The sequence below is a fragment of the Oryctolagus cuniculus genome, chromosome 19 (genome assembly GCF_051225735.1).
Source record: "Oryctolagus cuniculus isolate XC-2025 breed Fujian yellow rabbit chromosome 19, ASM5122573v1, whole genome shotgun sequence".
Taxonomy (NCBI): domain Eukaryota; kingdom Metazoa; phylum Chordata; class Mammalia; order Lagomorpha; family Leporidae; genus Oryctolagus; species Oryctolagus cuniculus.
In genome coordinates, this window is record NC_142885.1 from 29,521,525 (window position 1) to 29,546,518 (window position 24,994).

Consider the following 24,994-nt stretch of genomic DNA (forward strand, 5'->3'; position numbering starts at 1 on the left):
CCTGAGGGGTTGCCCACTTGAGACAAGGACAGGCCTAACCTTGCCTCCTGGAACTTTCTCTGAGTTATAAACCTCTTAGAATTATTATACAACCTTGACATTTTGTATTTAATGATGTATCTTTAAGCAGAGGTATCTTATAAGCATAGTGCAGCAATCATAGACTTATTTTTATTATTCTTTTTTTTTTTATTGAGGCGGGAGTAAAGCATTGTTGTTCAGTGCACATGGTGCTTAATGTGGAATCTTGAGGTGGAGATGGTGTTTTCTTACTTATATAGTTTCTGATTTCCAACTATCTCCAAGAGGTAAATACTAGAATTAGGTCTAGGATGTGGTTCTAGCTTGTATGGCTCTGTTTTAAATTTTCATCTCACAGCTGCTTGGCATCAAGATTTCCAGCTTTCCAAGGCTGGCCACACATTTAAAGCAAGTGTCTAAACCAGTTGTTAGAGGAAAAGATACAGCCATGGTATATCTGACACCTCACAACCTAGTTGAAATATCTATGTGTTTTCTTGTTTTCTGCAATAAAAATAATTCAGACTTACCGAAAATATACATTTTCATTCCTTCCACATATGAGACAATCTATTTTCTGACTCATTGGGCTTCTAAAATTCTGTGGTTAGGGGCTAGTGTTGTGGTGCAGTGGGTTAAGCCACCACCTGTAATGCCAACATCCCATACTTGTTTTCTTTCTGTAATCCAGTAGTTGAAAAACAGCCACCACTCCCAATACATGAGTCATATAAAAGCAATTTCACTTTATTTGAACACTCTAAGGAGAAAAAGCAGATGAGTATGTACTGTACCAAAAGAGAAAAACTGTCAAATTTTAGATTGAATGGTGGAATAAATTCCATGACAAAAGTGAAACAAACAATTGACTTGTGGCCCCACTGCACTGGACCCTGGCTTCACTGCCTACTTGGGACAGACAGCAGGAGCTCAGGAGAAGCCTGGAGCCACACCCCCTGTGCGAGCCTACACAGGCTTGGTCTTTGTTTTCTGATTGGTGGGAGCCTGGAGGTAATCCAATCAGACTTGATGTATGCCGTTGAATACTGAGTTTATAAAAAGGGTACTCAGTGCTGCTGTTTCCCTTTTCTCTTCTTGGTGTCCAGCGTTGTGGAGTTCTTCATTGGAACATGTGCTAAGCCCAGGCCCTAACAACAAGGAGGTGAGCAGCCAGGAGCAATACCTGCAGGGAGGGCTGGGATGCTGGTGTCGGAGGAGTGGCAGTGGATTCAACAGGACCCTCAGGTTTATCCATCCTCGCCTGGTGAGTCTTCCTGAAATGCTTGTGCGTATCATTCATATATTTATATAGTATAAATGTAATATCATATGTTCTAAATAGATTGCAAATTGTATATTGTGAAATGTATATGTGCTCGGGGGTATCACATACAGTTCCAGGAGGTGTGAGCCTACCTGGCTGAATTCTGATGCCAGTGTGGGTGAACCAGCAGCAGGTGAGTCACCTTCTTTTGGGTGAGTGATTTAGATGCCTAGCGACTGTGTTAATTTCCAGGTCTCTTGTTTTGTTTTCTGGATTTATAGTTTTACTTAGTGGATAGGAGCTGAGAAAATGAATCTGGTCATCCAGCAAGGAGGTTCCTGCTCACAGGCTTTGCTTCCTGTTTTTCCTAATTTGTTAAGATTGTTTATCTCAGTTGCATTGAGGGTTCTCCAACACAGCAGTGATAGCATTGACTGGTAAACCCAAAACGATGGCTTAATAGGTGTTCTTCCCCCACTGAATTCTAATCCTGTCTCTGTGATATCCAGTGTTTCCCTAATTTTATGAAAAAGTTCCTGAGATGACCATGGCCTTGTCTAAATATGATCAGAGTCAGTGAACTCAGGGGGCTTCCATAGCCTTGGCAGCTCATGACAAGGGCCTAGGGTGATTACTGATGCCATAAATAGGAGTGTCAATTTGTTAAGTCAACAACAGGAGTCACTGTGCACTTACTCCTCATGTAGGATCTTTGTCCTTAGTGTGCTGTACATTGAGATTTAATGCTATAACTAGTACTCAAACAGTATATTTCACCTTATGTTTCTGTGTGGGAGCAAACTGTTGAAATGTTTACTTAATGTATGCTAAACTGATCTTCTGTATATAAAGAGAATCGAAAATGAATCTTGATGTGAATTGAAGGGGAGAGGGAGTGGGAAAGGGGAGGGTTGCGGGTTGGAGGGACATTATGGGGGGAAGCCATTGTAATCCATAAGCTGTACTTTGGAAATTTATATTCATTAAATAAAAGTTTAAAAAAAAGTTCCTGAGGAATATATTGTTATATTGTAATGAATGCAGTTATAAGGGGAGACATATCATGTAAAATTTACATAGTCCAGTCATATTATTGCATTAATTAGGCATATGGGGACTCTGTTTATCATCAGAGGCACCTAGATCCGAGGATGCCACCGAAATTTTGAGAGGGAAGCATTACTTCCTAAGTATATTTGTTTCTGTTACAAAACTATAATGTTCTGAATAATTCAGTACAGGTTCTTTTTACTTCTAAATTAGATTTTGAAATATTGAAATCATTTAGATTATGATATTTTTAGACCATTTTTAGGTCTGAGAGGGCAGGGGCATTGTTTCTGCACAGTATCCACAATGGTTGCCATATAATTGTTTCTAAAACATCGGTTGATGAATTGAAATTTCTATTTGTCCCTGTGTTTCAAGCAACACAAAATTTCAAAATCCGTAGGTATTGTGTTTTATGGTTTGGTTCTTACAGTATGTGGTGAATCGAGTCTCCCTTCCTTCTGGTTAGCAGTTCCTAGTGTTGACACCCAAGGATCGTTCCTTGATCCTCATCTTATGAGATGCTGACCAGTGACTACTCAGAAACAGCCCTTTGGTGCACGTCCTCAAGGATGTTCCAGTTTCCTCGTCATCCACTCTTGCTGTTCCTGTTAGTGCTGATTGTTCACATCCAGAAGTTGAAATGACCCCATGTTAAGTGCAGGTGTTTGTTCTCACTGGTCTTCCCATCCTAGACAGCCTTATCTCTATAACGTGTTTCAGGAAAGTCTTGGATTTTTCTTGCCTCATTAGCTAGACCTGTTTATATTGCCCATGGTTTTCTCGTTTTGGCTATTTTAGAGCTTGGTTTGGTGATTCCATAATTCTTTTCCCTCACACACAACAAGCCAAGAAAAATCTGTTCTGTTGTTTTCTCATGCTCCCAATCCACAGATGTTCTCTGATAACAATCACCAGGCATCTCAAAGGCTGGCTGGTCCCTACACCCTTCTCAAAGCCACATGAGTATGTGATTCTTCTGCTTTTTGCTTTTATGTCTGAATTCCGTCACATTTTCCACACCTCTGCTCCTGTGACCATCATAAAACTTGAGCATCTCCCACAAAAATCCTAGGCTAGCAATTTCTAGTGTACTACTAATAAGAAGTTCAAATATAGAAACTTTCTGGGGAGATTCCAAAATTAGAGTGGTTTATGCCAAACATCTTAAGATGCTTTCCCTCTGTTTAACTAAAGTCAGATCTATGGGGGAAAACTAGATGGATAATTCACTACAATGTCTTTGTTTCACCTTTATAAAATTTTGTTTGTGAGTTATGTAGGCCTCAATAATTATGAATGGGAAAACTAAAACTGTGACTTGCAGTTCAATATTGCAAATATTGATGAGTTTTGTACTGAAGTGCTGTGGTGAGAGAACAGGCATGGAGTCCAGGAAATCCTTCAATGAATTGGTATATGTGTAGTTTTCAGAGTGCTTCTTTCAGAGACATTTAAACTTTGTAAACATTTTCTTTTACATATGATGTTACATTTAAAATTGCTGTTTCAACAAACACTGAGCTCTTTGTGATTGGTAACCCCTTCTACACTAATGAATCACCTTGCTTGATTTTCCCACATGATTATTGTGGAAGATGACATGTGAGTGTCAAATGGGGAAAGAAAGATTTTTTAAAGATTTATTGAACTATTTGAAAGGCAGAGACACAGAGAGTCAGGGGCAGAGAGAGAAAGAGAAAGAGAGAGGTCTTCTATCTGCTGGTTCACTCCCCATAGGGCCACGATGGCCAGAGCTGAGCTGATACGTAGCCAGGAGCCCAGAGCTTCTTTTGGGTCTGTCACATGCGTGCAGGGGCCCAAGCACTTGGGCCATCTTCCACTTTCCTAGGCCATATCAGAGAGCTGGATCGGAAGTGGAGCAGTGGGGACTCAAACCAGCACTGTTATGAGATGCCAGCACTGCAGGCAGAAGCTTTTCCGGCTACGCCACAGTGCTGTCCCCAAGAAATATTCTTGTGGTAGACTAATGTTCATGGGTATAGCCCTCTGCTCTGTGCAGGTAGAATTTGAGTAAATCTTGGCAGACCCCTAAATTTTCGAGGTACATAGGGATACCATGATAAATGTTTTGGGACCCACAGTTTTCCAGAGAAACACTTCATGATATCTATCTACTGGGGCCCTGCCATTTATGAAAATGGGTTCTAAAGCAACCTGATTAGTGAAGACATCGCCACCTATTGATCCAGTGAAGCAAGTACAGAGGGAGCACCTCTGACCCTGGCAGAGGCTCCACCCCTGGTGACTAAGATGCTGTAGACCTGTGCTGCAGCTCACTCCATGGGGAAGGCCCTACCATACTGCTGTGAGCATCCTGGTTTAATATTTTGGTATTGTCATGTTTTGGTTTGTTCTTCAACTTAAACACATGGTATCTCCATTTGGTTTGTATATTTCATGTTGCAGTTTTCACAGCTAAATTTCTTTTTTTTAATAATTTGTATTTATGTAAAGGTGAACAGATATCATGTATTTCATATACACAGATTGAGGAGTGTAGTGATACTTCCTACCTTTCGCTCCTCCCCCCAGCATCCTGCCCTACTTCCTCCTTCCTATCTTGTGATTATAAAATAAACTGAAAGAATGTGATTGTGTGAAAATTGTAAGAAAGTGTGAATTCTAAACCTTGACAGAAGTAACTACATGATGTGTAGCTCCTAGTAGGAACTGAAAATGCAGATTTTGTTTAAAAATTGTCATGCATTTAAATATGGAAAGCCTAGGAATTTAGATTGAGTTTAGGTGAGAATCCACCATGGTGCCTCCACAAACATGTGCTCTCTAAACATAATGTGCCCACACCCAACTATTGCTTTGAACCAAGGGCCATAGTGGTCACCAATGATGGGAATTGGAAGGCTTTTTAGGGCAGTGAACCTGAGGACTGTGACCAAGACCTGTCCCAGTGAGTCAGTGCGAGATCAAACTCTGCGTGTGCTCCCTGGCTCCAAGCCCCAGCACTTGCCCCATCTTCCTATCAGACTTCATTTATGAAGCACAAATTCAAGTGAAATCCAGTAGGAATTTGGACAGCAGGGAGTGTACTCTCTTGAATTGGGTCCAGTTGCTGTGTCACTGGTCACATCCTGATGAAGCAGGCCCTGCATTTTCAGTTCCATAGTGTAACTGGGCGAATTCTCAACCTGCCTGTAATATGTGACTGTGTTACATGCACATAGGGATGTACACCGATTGGTGGGAGAACAGCATGTAGGAATTTATAATTCTCATTTCTCTTTTCACTTTCCTGGTCTCCTTCAGATACACTTCCCTTCATTTTCTATTTCTGAATTTTCAGTTTGAGGGAGGTGAGATGACAGTGTAATATGTTACTTGGATATTGTCTTAAGTATTCTCTTGATAGAAATCCTGAATCTTTATTTTCAAGATATAAAATGCCTGTAATTTAGTCAGTCAAGTTCATGAATAATTTCTTAAGATTTATTTATTTTAAAGTCAGAGTTATACAGAGAGAGAAGGAGAAGTGGAGAGAAAGAGGTCTTCTGTCTGCTGGATCACACCCAGATGGTGGCAATGTCCAGAACTGTGCTGATCTGAAGCCAGGAGCCAGGAACTTCTTCCAGGTCTCCCACGTGGGTGCAAGGGCCCAAGGACTTGGGCCATCCTTTACTGCTTTCCAAAGCAATAGCAGATAGCTGGATCGGAAACGGAGCAACCAGGACTTGAACCGGTCCCCATGTGGGATGCTGGTACTGCATTTGGTGGCCTCACCTGCTATACCACAGTGCCAGCCCAAATCCTGAATGCCTTAAAAATCATTTCTGTCCCATGAAGCCTACCAAAACCCCACAATATTAGCCTAAGTTCCTTAATTTTTATTTGCATTTTAAGTATAGGAACCTATTTTTGCATGTTGTATTTTTCCAGCCTTATTACAGTATAACTGAGAAACAAAAATAGTACATATTCAAGGCATGCAATCTGTGTTTGTATATGAGTCTTATCTTTCTATTGCATTTTCACACAAACCTTTCGACTCTCCTGGTACTTACAGAACACTAGGAAAGGATTAGTACAATGAAGCTACTTAACAAATTTATCACTCTTATAGTGTTTTTAAACGTATCTCATTTTATTTATGTATTTTCCCAGAAAGTTTTTATTTAAGATATATATATTTTATGCATTCTATAAATACAGCTTTAGCAGCATAGTAATTCCTGCTACCATACCCACCCTCTCACTTATACTCCTGTTATTTTATAGTGTTTTTTTTTTTTAAGAATACTGACCTAGGAAATTACAAGTACAGAACATGGTGTGAACTGGTTACCCGGAGTATATATTAGATTTTCAAAACCTTACCTCATAATTGTAGATTTGATTTTTTTTTAAGATTTATTTGAAAGGTAGGGGCTGGCGCCGTGGCTCACTTGGTTAATCCTCTTCCCGGGACGCCGGCATCCCATATGGGTGCTGGGCTCTAGTCCCGGTTGTTCCTCATCCAGTCCAGCTCTCTGCTGTGGCCCAGGAGGGCAGTGGAGAGTGGTCTAAGAGCTTGGGCCCCTGCACCGGCATGGGAGACCAGGAGGAAGCACCTGGCTCCTGGTGTCGGGTCAGTGCATCGCCAGCTATAGGGGCCATTTGGGGAGTGAACCAATGGAAGGAAGACCTTTCTCTCTGTCTCTCTCTCACTGTCTATAACTCTACCTGTCAAATAAAAAATAGAAAAGCAGGAGAGAAAGAAGGAGAGTAAGACAGAGACAGAGAGAGTGAGAGAGAGGATGAGGGATATCTCATCTCATGCATTATTTCTTTTTTTTTTTGACAGGCAGAGTGGACAGTGAGAGAGAGAGACAGAGAAAGGTCTTCCTTTGCCGTTGGTTTACCCTCCAGTGGCCACCACGGCCGGCGCGCTGTGGCTGGCATGCCACGCTGATCTGATGGCAGGAGCCAGGTACTTCTCCTGGTCTCCCATGGGGTGCAGGGCCCAAGCACTTGGGCCATCCTCCACTGCACTCCCCGGCCACAGCAGAGAGTTGGCCTGGAAGAGAGGCAACCGGGACAGAATCCGGCGCCCCGACCGGGACTAGAACCCAGTGTGCCGGCACCGCAAGGCAGAGGATTAGCCTAGTGAGCCGCAGTGCCGGCTTTTCATGCATTATTTCACTCCTCAAATGTCCTCAGTGGCAGGGCTGGGCCCCAGGTCTCCCACTTTGGCACAGGGGCCCAAGTTGTGGGGTCATCTTCTAGTGCTTTTCCAGGCACATTAGCAGGGAGGTTAATGGGAAGTGGAGCAGCTGGGACTCGGTTGGGTTCCCATATGGGATGCTGGCAGTCCAGGTGGAGGATCAAGCTTTTACACCCCACATACAGCACCATAACCATATATTTGTATCGTTTGACTAACATGTCTTCATTTTCATGTCCCAGTTCATCACAAACACCATCCTGCTCTCTGACTGTGTTAGTTTGACTTTTTCATATTTCACATGTAAGTGTGCTCATGTAGTATTTCTTATTTCTGTGTCTTGTTTCACTCACTGTAATGTCCTATAGTTCCATACTTTTGGATCCATCTTGTGACAAGTAGTAGTGTTTCCTTTCTTTTTAAGGTTTAGTGAGGATGCCACTGTGTGTGTATCTCATTTTTCCTTATGCATCCATCAACAAACATTTGGGTTATTTCCATATTGTGGAATTGTGAATGATGCTGAAATGAATGTGGGGGTGCAGACAGTTCTTTGAGATGGTGATTTTCTTTTGGATTCATGGCCAATAAAGGTTGTTCCTTTTTTAATTTCATTTGAGGAACTTCCATATTGCTTTTCATAATGGATGGTACAATTTACATTCCCTCCAATACTGTGTGCTCTGTGTTCTCTACATTGTGCCCAATACTTGTAATCTTTTAACTTTTTAATAGTAGCCTTTTAAGATATGAGGGAATAAACCATTGTCATCTTGATTTGCATTTGCTGATGATAGCAATGTTCAGAACTTTTTCACATACCCACTGGGTACATTGTCTGTCTTTGTTGGAAAACATTGATTCAGTCCTTTGTCCTTTTTTAATTGTATTCTTTGTTTCTTAGTGGTATGCTTGTATTATTCCATTGATCACACATCTGGTTTGCTAATATTTTCTCCTATTCATTGGTTTGTCTTTTCATTTCATTGATCTTTGCTTTACTGCTTTTTGTTGTAGTTTCATTTCCTTATATTTGCTTTTGCTCTCTGTGCTTTAGTTGTTAACACATAAGCAACCACTCTTGAGGCTAATGTCAAGGAATTTTCTATTTTATAAGTTGTAAGTGTTCAGATCTTCTGTGTGTACTTTTATTCATTTTGAGTTGATTTTAATATGTGGTGTAAGAATGATGCAGTTTCAGTTTTGGGCATGTGGTTGTCCAGGTTGCTTCTGCCTCAGATGTGGGCCTTTATGTCCAGTGACTGCATGTTTGGTAACCCTGGTGGGCCAGGGTTCCCTGTATCTTCAGCTGGATCCATTAAACCAGATGCTGTGGCTGGAGTTAAGCAGGAGCTTGGCATGTGTGGTGATTTGGGAGTAGGAAGCCATGTAGTGATGGAGTCAAGACAGGGGACTGCCCTCCTCCTCTGGAAGCCAGGGCTATATGAGGGTATGTTAGAAAGTTTTTTGAAGGGTAGACATTTGGCATAGTGGGAAAGACAGTGCTCAGGATACCAGTGGCAGCGGTGATGGCTTAAGTAGTTGGATTCCTGCTACCACATTGAAGACCATCTCCCAGCTTCAGCCTGGGTCAGATCAGCCCTGAGTATTGTGGGCATTTGGGTAATGAAATACTAGGTGGGTGGTGTCTTTCTCTCTCTTGCTTTCTCTCTCTTTTCCCCTCCCCCTCATTGTTTCTCTGTGTTTTGCTTTTGAAACTAATTGCAATATTAAAACTAGGTGGAAAAAATGGGTACGGATGATTATCCCAGGAGCAGTAGATTACTGAGTAATTTTCTAGAATCATACAGGTGGATGTGTGTAGCTCACAGTGATCCATTATATCTGTTATTAGAAAATGAAATAAAGGAGCTCTAGGTTCTGTCCATAAAATAATGTCAAAAGATAAATGTAGACTTGTTCAGTACAAATTTTATATGAGTATTGAAATGTCACAGTAGCCCATAAATATGTTCAGCTCTTGTTGATAACATTTAAGTGAAAATACCAACATGTTACTTGGTGTATAAAGTTAAGGGGTTTTAAATGATTAATGTCACGACTAATATTATGGTATTTGAAATTGGTTAATTAATATGAGCAAAAACATAACCTGTAAATAACTGAACTGTTCTTTCTTATCATGTTCAGTTGAAAGGCTGCTATGCTGTGTTTTAAGTTGGTGATGAATATTTATTTTAGATTGTTTCCTTTAATTAAGAAAAATGGTAGTATGTTCTCATGTGTATGTGAAATTGAATAGCAGTTGTATTGCAATTGAATGCAGTTGTATTGCATCAGAGCAATACAGTGAATACGAGATAAGCTTTTTCATATTTGAGATTTTATTGGTTCTTGAGAATCACTACAGAGACATTTCAATTTGTACACTATTCTTAACAAATCAAAAATTTTGGAGGAGGCAAGATGGTGGAATAGGAAGGGAGCACATTGATAGTCCGGGGAGAGACAGTTTAATAAAAGTGGAGATACTGCAGGTTCAAGGAAGAGTAGGGGAAGAAACAGCAGAAGAAACTCTTCTGGAACGCATGTTTCACAGTGGACCTGCGTGGAGAGCATGGGAGCCCACAGTTCGGGACACCAGCGGCAGACTCAACACACCAGCGCTGGAACGTGAGGTGAGCCGAACCTCAATAGCCCGAGACACCGGCAGGCAAGCGGAAAGAGGAGACTAGAGGGAACGACCGACCCCGGGGGTGGGGGAGTTCACCAGGCTAACTAGAAGAGAGAGAGAGAGAAAAATAAAAGTGACTGGTACGGATACGGGTTTCTCTCTCTCCGCTCACCTCTCAAAGGTGAGCAAGGCAAAGAGCAGGCACCATCTTGGACATACGTCATAAGCAGAGCGAACTCAGGCCTGCACTGGCCCTGAGCCTAGCAGAAAAACCTGACTCTGGGCAGGGCAAATTAACAGGAGATTAGGACCTAGTAAATTTGTGGTGCTACTGAACTGAGACTGTGAAAAAAGAGACGGTGGGGGAGAGAACTCATGGAATTCACGTGAGTACTCTCCAGAGACGCTACAATTCCATAACTTTGGCAACCCAGTGGGAGACTGAAGGAAAATCTGAGCCCACTCTGAGGGCATAACAGATTCCCTGTGTGGTCCTTGGGAAAGAGCTTCTGATCTCTGGCTCCTGTGGGTATATCATTTGCCTAATAACAACCTCCAACTTCGTTCAGCTGTGTGGAATTACTTCCCTTTTGAATCAAAAAAAGAAAGAGAGAGAGAGAGAGAGGTTTACCACGCCTAACCTGGGAGTGTCACCTTTGGCACACCAAACAGAGCCTTCAGGCCACACCCATCTCAAGCCCTAAGGCTCCATCAAAAACAGACAGTCCACTTAATCTAGAGTCATAGTAAAACAAGAAAAAGCACCACAGTGAAGAAACCAAATATCTCCAATATGCCAAATAACAAATGCAAAAACCGAGGTAATAAAAACAAGGAAGTCACCATGATGCCCCCAAATGAAAAAGATACCCCAATTCAAGATTATGAAGATGATGAGATAGAAGAAATGCAAGAAGCAGATCTCAAAAAATTGATAAGAACATTAAGAAGGGCCGGCGACGCGGCTCACTAGGCTAATCCTCCGCCTAGCGGCGCTGGCACACCGGGTTCTAGTCCCGGTCGGGGCGCCAGATTCTGTCCCAGTTGCCCCTCTTCCAGGCCAGCCCTCTGCTGTGGCCAGGGAGTGCAGTGGAGGATGGCCCAGGTGCTTGGGCCCTGCACCCCATGGGAGACCAGGATAAGTACCTGGCTCCTGCCATCGGATCAGCGCGGTGTGCCGGCCGCAGCGCGCTGGCCGTGGCGGCCATTGGAGGGTGAACCAACGGCAAAGGAAGACCTTTCTCTCTGTCTCTCTCTCTCACTGTCCACTCTGCCTGTCAAAAAAAAAAAAAAAAAGAACATTAAGAAGTTCTCAAAAACAAATTCTTGAACTACAGAAATCCTTAATGGACAAGATAGAAAATCTCTCTCGTGAAAATGAAATATTAAGGAAGAATCAAAATGAAACGAAACAACTAGTACAACAGGAAACTGTGATAGTGACGAGAAATCTTAATGAAGTGAAGAATTCAATAGATCAAATGAAAAACACAATAGAGAGCCTTACAAACAGAATGGGTGAAGCAGAAGAGAGAATATCGGACTTAGAAGACAGAGAACAGGAAAGGATACAGTGAGACCAAAGAAAAGAAGAGGAAATTAGAAATCTAAAACATATTGTCAGGAATCTTCAGGATACTATTAAAAAACCCAACATTCGGGTTCTAGGAGTTCCTGAAGGCATGGAGAGGGAGAAAGGATTAGAAGGCCTTTTTAGTGAGATATTAGCAGAAAATTTCCCAGGTTTGGAGAAGGACAGAGAAATCCTAGTACAGGAAGCTCACAGAACCCCTAATAAACACGACCAAAAGAGATCCTCACCACGACACGTTGTAATTAAACTCTCCACAGTGAAACATAAAGAAACGATCCTAAAATGTGCAAGAGAGAAACGTCAGATTACTCTCAGAGGATCTCCAAACAGACTCACAGCTGACTTCTCATCAGAAACCCTACAAGCTAGGAGGGATTGGCAAGATATAGCCCAGGTACTAAGAGAGAAAAACTGCCAGCCCAGAATATTATATCCTGCAAAGCTCTCATTTGTGAATGAAGGTGAAATAAAGACTTTTCATAGCAAACAGAAATTGAAAGAATTTGTCGCCACTCGTCCAGCCCTGCAAAAGATGCTTAAAGATGTATTACACACAGAAACACAGAAACACGGTCATCAATATGAAAGAAGGTAAAGGAAGGAAACCTCACAGCAAAAGATCACAGGGAATTCAAAGCATATATTAGAACTTCTCTTTGGCAAATGGCAGGGCAAAGTTACTGATGTAAAGTCTTTTGTCTGATATGAGTATAGCTATTACAGTTTGTGTTTTCTACTTGTATCGTAAATCTTTTTCTCATTACTCAGTTTCTGTCTTTGTGTAACTTTACCTGTGAAGTAAGTTTCTTGTAGAAATATAAAGTTGGGTCATACTTTTTAAAAAGTTACTTGACCAAACTTTTTCTTTTTACTGGAGAATTTAAATCATTAATATCCAAGCTAAATATTGATAGATAAAAAGTAAGTCCTGGCCAGTGCCACAGCTCAATAGGCTAATCCTCTGCCTGCGGCGCCGTCACACCGGGTTCTAGTCCCGGTCGGGGCGCCGGATTCTGTCCTGTTTGCCCCTCTTCCAGGCCAGCTTTCTGCTGTGGCCAGGGAGTGCAGTGGAGGATGGTCTAGGTGCTTGGGCCCTGCACCCGCATGGGAGACCAGGAGAGGCACCTGGCTCCTGGCTTTGGATCAGCGCGGTGCACTGGCTGCAGCGCGCCATCCGCAGCGGCCACTGGGGGGTGAACCAATGGCAAAGGAAGACCTTTCTCTCTCTCTCTCTCTCTCTCTCTCTCTCACTGTCCACTCTGCCTGTCCAAAAAAAAAAAAGTCCTGCCATTTTGTCAATTGATTAGTGATTGCGTTATTTCTCAATCTCTGCCTCTATTATTTTTATTATTTAGCATATTGGTAGTCTTGTTTTATAAGGTTGAATCCTCTTTTTCTTATTTTGTATATCTATTAGTGAATTTAGTTCTCTTGTATGTTTTCATGATGGTTATTTCTAATGTAGGAGTCCATTTAGGATTTCTTGTAGTACTGGTCCAGTGGTGAATTTTTTCAGGGTTTTCTCCTCTGGGAAAAAGTTTCTATTTCACTTCCAAGGCATTGTTTCACTGGATGTAATAGGCTTGGTTGGAAATATTTTCTTTCAAGTATTTGATTTTTTTTTCATCTTTTTCTCTTCTGGTCTGTATGACATCTGCTGAGACATCTGCTGTTTGTCCAGTGGTTTTCTTGTGTGTGTAACTTGAGACTTTTCTCTGCTTATGGATACTCTCCTTATCCTTAAGTTGACAATTTCATCATAATATATTTCTCAACAGTTTTTTTTAAAGATTTATGTATGTATTTGTTTTTAGTTAGTTAAGTTAGTTATTTGACAGATAGAGTTAGACAGTGAGAGTGAGAGACAAGAAGAAAGTCTTCCTTCCGTTGGTTCACCCACCAAATGGCCACCATGGATGGTGCTATGCCGATCCAAAGCCAGGAGCCAGGTGCCTCCTCCTGGTCTCACATGTGGGTTCAGGGGCCCAAGCACCTGAGCCATCCTCCACTGCCTTCCCAGGCCACAGCAGAGAGCTGGACTGGAAGAGGAGAAACTGGGACTAGAACCTGGTGCCCATATGGGATACTGGCACCACAGGTGGAGGATTAACCAAGTGAGCCATGGCACCGGCCCCTTATGTATGTGTTTGAATGGCAGAGTTACAGAGAGGCAGAGGCAAAGGGAGGGGGGAGAGGTGTGTGTCACCTTTAATCTCTTGGTTCACTCTCCAAAAACAGCCAAGGCTGGGCCCATCCAACCCAGAAGCCAGGAGCTTCCTCCATGGATGCAGGGGTCCATCTTCTAGTGCTTTCCCAGGCCATAGCAGAGAGCTGGATTGGAAGTGGAGCAGCCAGAACTCGAGCTGGCACCCAGATGGGTGCCCCTTTCCTATTTTTCCTTCGGGTATTACTGTAACATGAGTATTTTCTCAATTAGTAGTTTTCTGGATAGGAAGTAGGGCCGCTGAGAATCAAACTTGCACCCATATGTGATTCCAGCATTACAGGCAACAACTTTACTCACTCCGCCACAGTGCCAGCCCCCAGTGATTTCTTCATTTGTGTTGTTTTTCTTATTCACAGTGTGCATTGTTTTTCTCATTTATTTTAACTTTCAATGTGCTCTTGCATCTCATTGAGTTTCCTTAGGATCACTGTTTTGAATTGTTTTTCAGGTACTTCATAGATTCTCTTCAAATCATGATCTATTTCTGGAAAACTATTGTGTGCTCACACTGTGACCATCCTCCACTGTCCCCCTCCTTGCTCCACAATGCTTGTTCTCCCACTGGCCTTTAGATCCGGCAGCCTTGGCTGTGGTCCTGTCCATGGCCTCTAGGAAGAAGCATGTTTGTGTCACAGTACTGTTCACACTGCCTATTTCTAAAACAGAATCAAAAGTTAGAGAAATACATATCTGCTGTGTCTGCTGGCTTCTGGTGTTTTCTCTTCTGGTATGTTTGATTTTTAAATAAAATTGCTGGAGCTGGCGTTTGTGGCACAGCCTGGGTTTAAGCTGCTTCTTGCATCTCTGGCATCTCCTATGTGAGGGCCAGTGCCAGTCTCAGCAGCTCCACTTCTTCTCCCGCTTACTGCTGAAGTGCCTGGGAAGCAATGGAAGATGACCCTAAGTGCTTGGGCTCCTGCACCCATTGGAGTGCCCTGGATGCCTATGGGGGACCCAGCTGGAGTTCCAGGCTCTTGTTTTCAACCTGGCCCAGGCTGTTGGGAGCATTTGGAGGGGTAAACAGAGGATGGAAGATTTCTCTCTCTCTGCCTTTCTCTGTCACTGTGCCTGAAGCATAAGTATATATTGTTAAAAAATACTGATCAACCCACTAACTAGATTTCACAACCTACTGCTGGGACATACAGGCCTAGGAAATGAATCTGTTAGATGGACAAACAAGTGTCTGTGTTGAGCATATGGATGGAAGGATAGATGGATATGTGTGTGAATGGATGGATAGATGGAGGGATGGGTGAAAAGAAGGCTGGGTGTGTGGATGAAAGGATGGGTGGATGGATGAATGGATGCACAGGTGTTAGTTGGATGGGTGATGAATAGATGTGTGGGGGGATGAATGTGTGGATTATTCTAGTGATGCCTCTTTGGCCATGAACCCTTTCAGGACATCTCGGACCCCTTTCAGGGCATCTCTGGAACTGGACAGAATTTCTCTCTCCAATGTTTGGTAAGAAGGGCTGCCACCCCTCACTCTGCTCTCTGCTGGAAGTCAGAGGCCTCCCAGGAAGCCCCAGGGTCCCTCCTCACCCTGCTGTTCTATCCGTGGCACCTCCCACCAAGTGAAAGCGGCCTCCCCATCCCTCTCCCCTGGCAATGTCCTCCTTCTCCAGGGCTCTAAGTACTTACAAGACCTTTGGAGGGAACAGCTCCAGTCATGTTAGGCTTTGCATGCATATAGCAGGTGGAGTAGATAGCAGTGGTTGCTTGTACTGAACTCTGTGCTGTTAAATTGTCTTCAGAGTCTCACTGTGACCTCAGGGGTAAGCAGTGCTGTGCTCCCCCTGTGTAGACAGCACAGGATCATCTGGTTCTGGTCCTGGTGTCTTCACTTATGGTCCAGCTCGCTGCTAATGCACCTCAGAAAGCAGTGGATGATGGCCCAAGTGTTTGCATCCAATGGAAGATCCAGTAGAGTTCTAGGCTCCTGGCTTCAGCCTGCCCAAGCCCCAGCTGCTGCAGGCAACTGGGGAGTAAAGCAGCCAATGGAAGATCTCTCTGTGCCCCCGCCCCTCTCTGTTACTCTGCCTTAATAAACTAAATATATCTTTTTGAAAAAAACAGAAACCAGATGCTCAGATAGAGCAGGGGAGAGTGCCTGAAGTCACAGGTGGCAAAGCTGGGACAAGAGTCCCTTCCAATTAGTTATCTCCTTTCCCCATTGCTGGCCTAGGCAGAGAGCCTGATTGACAGCTTTGTCATCAGGCTGAGTGGCAAACAATTCTGAGAGTGTTTCCTCCCTTCTATGGGCCTCCGTTTTCTGCCCTGTAAAATGCAGACACTAGGACTGTAGTAGGTGCCAAATAAATGCTAATATGTGTTTGCTAATGGGAGTCCTGCTATTTATTACTTGGCTATAGATTTGGGTATTTATTTCTCAGATCTCTATCCCATTCCGTTGTTATATATGTTTGCTTTTTATGCCAGAAACATGCTGTTTTCATCAAGATAGCTATGTGCATTTGTTGAGTTAACATTTTAAATTTGTATTATAATCAAAGGCTTAATGCTCTACTAAATAATGAGTACATGTAATAAAAACATAGTTCGGCAGAAACATATGCAAGTGTTTGTGTGTATTTTTTGAAGTTATGTATTAGGAAATTAGGGATGCAGCCAGAGGATTTCTTTTTCCTCAAGATTGCTTTGCCTATTAAGGGTCCTGTGAGTTTACATATGAATTTTAGGAAATGCTTCTTCTCATTATGTAAAGAAGTCTATTGTTATTTTGCTAGAGATGGGATGGAATGTGTATGTCAACTCTAGGTGGTGTTAATCTTTTAATAATATAAACTCTCCAATTCTTGAACATGAGAGACATCTCTTTTTTCTTTGATTTTTTTCATCAATATTTTGAAATTTTCCCTATAGAGGTTATTCATAACTTTAGTTAAATTGATTACTAAACATTTTGTTTTATAGCAGCTATTATGGATGATACTACTTCTATGATTTCTTTATCAACAAGTTTGTTGTTGGCATATAAAATGCTACTACTTTTTGTATCTTGAATTTGTGTCATGTAACTTTATTACATTTTTTTAACTTTTATTTAATGAATATAAATTTCCAAAGTACGGCTTATGGATTACAATGGCTTCCCCCCCATAACATCTCTCCCACCCGCATCCCTCCCCTTTCCCACTCCCTCTCCCCTTCCATTCACATGAGGATTCATTTTCGATTCTCTTTATATACAGAAGATCAGTTTAGCATACATTAAGTAAAGATTTCAACAGTTTGCTCCCACACAAACATAAAGTGAAAAATAATAGATGATTTTTTAAATGATGATGAAATCAGATCAGACCTATTGTCATGTTTAATCCCAGCGAGAGTCAAGTTGGGAATTGATAATTTCTTCTTTTTTTTTTATAGAAGATCAGTTTAGTATACATTAAGTAAAGATTTCAACAGTTTGCACCCCCATAGAAACACAAAGCGAAATATACTGTTTGAGTACTCATTATAGCATTAAGTCTCAATGTACAGTACATTAAGGACAGAGATCCTACATGAGGAGTAAGTGCACAGTGACTCCTGTTGTTGACTTTACAAATTGACACTCCTGTTTATGGTATCAGTAATCTCCCTATGCACCAGTCATGAGTTTCCAAGGCTATGGAAGCCTTTTGAGTTCACCGACTCTTATCTTGTTTAGACAAGGTCATATTCAAAGTGGAGGTTCTCTCCTCCCTTCAGAGAAAGGTACCTCCTTCTTTGAAGACCTGTTCTTTCCACTGGGATCTCACTCACAGAGATCTTTCATTTAGGTGTTTTGTTTTTTATTTATTTATTTATTTATTTATTTTGCCAGAGTGTCCTGGCTTTCCATGCCTGAAATACTCTCATGGGCTTTTCAGCCAGATCGGAATGCCTTTAGGCCAGAGTGCTGTTTAGGACATCCGCCATTCTATGAGTCTGCTGAGTATCTCGCTTCCCATGTTGGATCACACTCCCCTTTATTTATTCTATCGGTTAGTATTAGCAGGTACTAGACGTGTTTATGTGCTCCCTTTGACTCTTAGTCCTTTCATTATGATCAATTGTGAACTGAAATTGATCACTTGGACTGGTGAGATGGCATTGGTACATGCCACCTTGATGGGATTAAATTGGAGTCCCACTTTATTACATTTTTTATCAAGTCTTATAGTCTCTTTGTAGAGTTTCTAGGTCTTTCTACAGACAGAAACATGCCATCTGCAAACAGGGAAATTTTGAGTTATTTCTTTGCTACTTATACAGTCTTTTAACTCTTTTTTTATTTTTTCCTAATTTCTCTGGCTAAGATTTCCACTACATTTATAAGAGCAATGAGAGTATATATTCTTCTTTTGTGCTAGATAGTTAAAAAAGATACCTTCAATGTTTTCCAATTTAGCATGATATCTATTGTGGTATGTCAAGACTTGTTTAGCATTTATTATATTGATCTATGATCCTCTCATACTTAATTTCTTTGAGATTTGGATAATGAATGGGGTAGAATACTATCAGATGCTTTTTCTGCGTCCATTGAAATGATTATAAAAGATTTTCATCTTTCATTCTTTTATTGTGATGCATTACACTTACTGAATTTAATATGTTGAATAATCTTTGCATTACTTGGAAAAATTTTCCATGATCATGGTGGATGAGAATTTAATGTGCTGTTATACTCTATGTGCTAACATCTTGTTTAGATCTCTACACGTTGGTTTATGGTTTTCTTTTTGGTGGTTGTTTCCCTATCTGGTTTTGGTATTAGGGTAACATTACCTCTTCAGATGGATTTAGGGGGATTCTTGCTTTTTGGAAAAGTTTGAGAAGACGATTCACTAAAATTTTAGTGGAATTCAGCAGCAAAACCATCTAGTCCTAGGTTTTTATTCATTGAGAAATTTCATTTACTGATTCAATTTTATTACTAGTCATTGGTGCACTCCAGTATTCCATTTGTTCATGGTACAATTTTGATATATGTATATTATATGTATATATATCACATATATATGATATATGTATATATGTATATATAATATATAATATTATATATAATATATATAAATAAATGTATTTATTTATCTTAGGTTTTCCGTGTTTTATAGTTATTTATGATAGTTCCTAATAATCTTTTGTTTTTCTGTGGTATCAGTTTTACGAGATTCCTTTGTATCTCTGATATTATTTTTTTTGCATTCTTTTTATTTTCAGAGAAGGGGTTTATTTTAGCACAGTCTGGGGGTCTGTGGAAAAACCGAACAGAAAGAGCACTCCTTGTGTCTCTTCCTCCTCTGTGCCAGAATTGGTCAGTGGGGCAGTCCCGGGGGCACACAGGTCGCCCTGGCACTGGGCGTTCTGTGGGCCCAGACAGAAACCATGCGTGGCCACCCTGTGGCATCACATGCTGCAGTCGCACTTGGCCCTCAGCCCTCGGCCCGCTGCCCCACCCCCTCGGCCTCAGAGTCACTGCTTTCTGGGGATGGCAGGCAGCCGGAAGCCCCCGGAGCCATAGGCATTCATGGGGCTGAGCTGTTAACACTCAGGGAGGCCAGGAGACCCCCAGGCTTTAGGAAGACTGGGCATCAACAGCCCACTCCCAGCTGGGGTCTCCAGGGCAGAGCAGGTCACAAGGAGAGGGTCAGGGGAGCCTCACCTGCTCCGGGTTTCCAGGGCCACCCTGGATCAGGCCCTCCCACTGTGGTGGCCGTAGGAGCAGCTGGCCACTGGTCAGCCCTGAGTGGGCGGTGGTCTCGGGCTGTGCTGTGTTGTCCCTCCCTCACCCCAGGCTCTCCTGTGCTTGGCCACTCCATTGAGGGCCCAGGGGTTCCTGGAGGTGGCGTCAGCACTTGGGCTCTCTGTCCCCCAGGCAGGCACAGAGGCGGCCCCCGGCTGGAAGGAAGCTCCAAGCGGCCTGGGCAGGTTGTGCTGTGGAGGGCAAGGACCACGGGGCAGGAGAGACCGCTTCAGAGGAGAGGCAGGCATGGTCATGGAGTGAAGGACTTCTGGCTTGGAGCTGAGCTGGGGGCAGGGCAGGGCTAGGGTTAAGGGGTCACTAGGGGCTTCAAGCCCAGCTGGGAGACCCAAGGCCGGGTAGGGGTCAGAAGTCCAGGGAAAGTAAGGCAGAGACAGTGGCAGACCAGGAGGCCCAGAGGATCCTGAGTAGGATCCTTGGGCCAGCCGTGGGCATGAAGAACTCCTGAGAGGCTACTCGGGGGCTCCATCAGCCCAGGACGTGGGAGTGGCAGCCACCACCTCCACCTCCCACCAGGCCTGAGCCAGCAGCAGGAGGAGCCACAAGACAGGGCAGCGCCAGGCCTAGGTCATGGTCAAGGGTACCTGTGGGGGCCCCAGGGGCTGGGGTCGCCACAGGGGATTCTGTGGCCTTGAGGAGGGCCTGCTGACATGTGCCAGCCTCCGTGTATGTGGAAAGGGGCTTGGAACCCTGCATTTGTTTCCCAGAAAACAAGACAGTGCAACAGGCCCAGAGGAAGCCAAGAATATTCCTCAGTCTCCTGATGGCCAGGTCTCTGCTCCCCCGCTGTAGCCAAGTTCCTGGGCCTTCCAGGAGGGGTTGGCTGGGCTCAGCCAGGCATGTCCTAGGCCCTCATCTCCCCACCTCTGTCTCTGCCAAGGCCACTGATTTCACAGCTTCCTCAGGGTCCATCCAGACCTGTAAACCCTCACCCCATCCAGGCCCCATGGGAGCAGTCCCGAGGTCTCAGGGCTGCATTCATTCCCCTGCCCCCTGCCCTTGCTGTCCCTGGGCCCTGACCAAGAGGAGCTGGGGTGGGGGCTGCACTCGTCTCTGATTTCCTCCAGCAGGGCCCAGGGTGAGGCCATGCCCAGCCAGCTGTCTGGCCTCCTGGTTTGAGACCAAAGGCCTCTGGGCAGCCGAGCACCTGCCCCACATGTGGCCAGGTGATGGACGCCGCCTCCAGGGCAGGGCCTGGAAAGAGTGGGGACCATAGCAGAGGCAGCCGCTCCCTCCTCAACACACCCCAGCCTCAGCTACACTGAGTCAGCCCTGGACCCTGGCCATGCTGGCCACCAACCTGGCCGTAGCACGAGCCACCATGCTCTGTGACTCACATGGCTTCCCGCCTCCACCTCGACTTCCAGCATCCAGAAAGAGCTCCCTAAAGCAGGTGTCAGACACCACCACCACCCCAACTAGCAGCTCTCGACAGCCGCCCCCTCACCTGGTCACCAGACCCCAGGAACGGCCCTCCCAGCCCAGCTCCTCCATACCCACCTCAGTCTGCTGGGAGTCGCATCCCCCCACCCCCTCCCCCATCCTGGCCTCCCCCTCAGCACTTGGCATCTGACCTGTGAAGGCAGGGGTTGTGATGGCCTTGGTGACTGACCCCAGGGGGCTCCAGGAAAGGACGGACGAATGATCAAATGAAGGAATGAAGGGACCCATACCCAGCCGCTTCCTCCCCGTCCTGCTGGGGAGCCCTCGCCTGGGTCTTGTCCTCTCTCTCCCGCTGGCAGGCCCCATTCATGGGTTGGATGAGGCTCAGAGAAGGTGTCAGAGTGGGTGAGGAAGGCGGGGGTGCAGCCTGGCACCGAGCAGGCCCAGACCCCACCCCATGCTGCAGGGTTCATCTCCACCAGGCCCACAGTCCCAGAGACCCCATACCCGCACTAGCCTGCATTCTTCCTTTTTTGTCTTGGTCATTCCAGCCACAAGTTTGTTGTGTTTCTTGATATTTTCAAGAAAACAATTCTTCATTTCACTGGAAATTTGTATTTTTTAGACTCTATTTCATTTGTTATTTTTCTATCATGGATATTTCTATTCTTTTACTAATTTTGGTTTTGTTCTTTTCAGGATTTTTGAGATGCTTTCTTGGGTTGTTTATTTGAAAATTTTGCCTTTAAAAATCTAGTTGCTTCTTATGATACATTTGTTATTATTGCTTTTGCTGTGTTCCTAAGATTTGAGATTTTGTGTCTCCACTATTGTTTGTTTCAAGATAGTTTTAGACTTAACTTCTGATTTCTTCAATGATCTGTTGTTCATTTCACAGTGTGTTGGTTACGGGCCATGTTTTTGTGTAATTATCCAAACAGAAGAATCTTATTCCTTTGTGGTCAGACATGAATCACTGTTGCTGCTCTGCCACCGTCCCCATGGTCTGCGCTTCTTTCTGGCTTTCGCAGCAGAAGCCACCACCGCCGCCCTGGAATCACACTGGCTTCACTTCCTCCCCCTCTTCTTCTTCTTCTTGCTGAGCCACTTGCTTCCTAGCACTCTGACCTTTGTCTCTGTCCAGCAGCGGGAGCCCTTCATCCCGGGTGGCCTGGTTGCGCCGCTTGGCTTTTCTGCTAGCGGTTACTCCAGGACCCTCCTGATGGTGACCACAGCTCCGCCGCCTTTACCCTGGATCCCGGACTCCCGGGTGCTGTCCCCGACCCTCTTTCTCCCTCACTTCCTAGGGAGAGACAGCTCCTGTGTGATCCCCAAACCTCGCGCTCCAGTAGCTCTGCCTAACTGCAGCCCTGCGATGGGGGAGGCACCTTCACCCCATGATGGGGGAGGCACCCTTCAGGCAGTGCAGAAGAAGTGGTGAAACAAGGTATGGGTCAGCCTGGCTGGTCAGCTGTCTGGCCGCTTCCACCAGTATCGCAGCACCGACAGAGGCTAGAGGGTGGCCCAGCTGGGCGGCAGAACAGAGCAGGGGACAGGAGGTCCCAGGCCAGGCCACTGTCTTGTGCCTGACTCCTGGGACAGCAAGCCAACTGAGAGATTGAACCTGGTCCCTGGGCCACTGTGACCCACAGCACCTGGCCAACTGCCGCTCAGAAAAGAGGTTTTAAAATCAAAGATGGGGCCGGCGCTGCAGCTCAATAGGCTAATCCTCCACCTTGTGGCGCTGGCACACTGGGTTCTAGTCCCTGTCGGGGTGCCGGATTCTGTCCCGGTTGCCCCTCTTCCAGGCCAGCTCTCTGCTGCCCAGGGAGTGCAGTGGAGGAAGGCCCAAGTGCTTGGGCCCTGCACCCCATGGGAGACCAGGAATAGTACCTGGCTCCTGCCATCGGATCAGCACAGTGCACCGGCCGCAGCGCGCCGGCCTTGGCAGCCATTGGAGGGTGAACCAACGGCAAAGGAAGACCTTTCTCTCTGTCTCTCTCTCTCACTGTCCACTCTGCCTGTCAAAAAAAAAATCAAAGATGGGAAAATCAGAGAAAGTTACCCTTTCCCACTGCCAGCTTGTTAATGGTATACACGTGAGTGAACAACCAAAAATAAACAGAAAAGCAAACCTAAGTTGCCAGTAACCAAGATCACTCCTACAAAAAAAGAAATGAAAGTAACTTACAGCAGGACTCTGTTTCATCTGATAGAATTCAGAAGCAGGAAAAAAAGCCTTTTAAAAATACAGAGAATATTAAAAACATGCATTTGAAGAAATCAGCATTTCTAACTGAAGTGAGCCAAAAAGTAGAATTATGCTGGCATGAAATTTAGTAACCCACCATCTCCTACTGTTCTTCCAGAGCCTCCTAGTCACTGGATGGGAAGCTCTGTTGAAAATTCCAACCAAAATGGGGAGCTGATGGCTGTGCACTTGAAAACACTGCTGAAATTCAAACTGAAGATTTCAGATTTCAATACATATGTAAAACATAGTTTTTCCCAATGCCCTGGACTCTTGGAAGTTGGTGCAGATCTGGAAAGCTGCCTTGTTGCAGTGTAAGAGTACAAAAGATGAGTTTAAAAAGCTATATATAAACAGCTTGCATTATATTTTGTATTTTGTAAATACTGTATACCATATATTATGTATATATTATTCATACTTGAGAAGTACATTATAGTTCTGTTATGAAAGTATGTATTTTGCCCTGCCCACATGGCAGGTCATTGTGTATATATATGCACATATATAATATTATATGTTATAATACATATTTTCTATAGATAATGGAAAAATTTTAAGGGTGCTAAAGCACATGGAAGATCAGTTTATTTGCCCAAGGTACTGAGAGTTTACCAAGAAGCAGCTGTCAGATCTCAAGGTGAAAATCTAAACGTGAATAGTTTACCAATGCACTACTGAAGATTAAGTCTGTGGCACAATCATTGTAAACAATGGAGTCTGTCTTTATTTAAATTGATTTCTACCTTCCAATCTATAATTACTGGAAAAACTCCTCTCCCTATTTCTACCAAATTTAATTTCTTGTTTTTGGTACATATGCATTATTCAAATTTAAGATGCCTCTAATTTTAATGCCAACAAAATTGGTCATAATTAAAAATTTTTTTTTTTATTTTTTGACAGGCAGAGTGGACAGTGAGAGAGAGAGACAGAGAGAAAGGTCTTCCTTTGCCGTTGGTTCACCCTCCAATGGCTGCCGCGTGCTTGTTCTTATAGAGAGAAATTAAGCTGTACTTTAATATTATATATTAAATGATTAAGAGGTTATATTCCAATATGACAGTATCCACATCCAAGAATGTCTTACTTGTAGGAGTCATGCTGCTTTCAAGTGTGCACATGGTGATTCTTTTGTGCAGACTTCAGAGGAGGTCCCAGCACCTGGGCAGCATGAGTCTCCTCTGCCCAACAGCCTTCCCAGAGTAAAAGGCCACCCAGACCATCCTGCTGCTGGTGAGTGCCTTTGTGGTCACCTACCACCTTAACCTCATCATCCTGTCTATCTCAGTCCATGTGTGGTGGACATACAACAAAGTCTGAGTATCTGGAAGTTAGTATTTAATGCTTGTGCTACAGTTAGTCCTGTGGTGCTGCTCAGTTCTGATAAAAGAATAATCAGTATTCTGAAAAGCACACAATGTAAGAGCCATTAATGTTTACTAATATTGTGATGGGATATTTTTCTTGAAAATATGTTCTAATGCAGTTAAATTATTCAGTAGCATAAGATTATTTTTTTATTTCTGTAAGAGGAACATTTCATTATTTCATATGTACAGTTTTAAGAGTAAAATGATACTTTATCAGATTAAAATAAAGTGCAATTATTTGATAATTCTTTACCTGAAT

General features: G+C 43.7%; 1 pseudogene; it reads left to right on the plus strand.

Annotated features, from left to right (window-relative positions):
• Nucleotides 1-21,013: 21,013 nt before the first annotated feature.
• LOC149120446 (proline-rich nuclear receptor coactivator 1-like) lies at nt 21,014-23,680 on the plus strand (annotated as a pseudogene).
• The last annotated feature ends 1,314 nt before the right edge of the window (nt 23,681-24,994 follow it).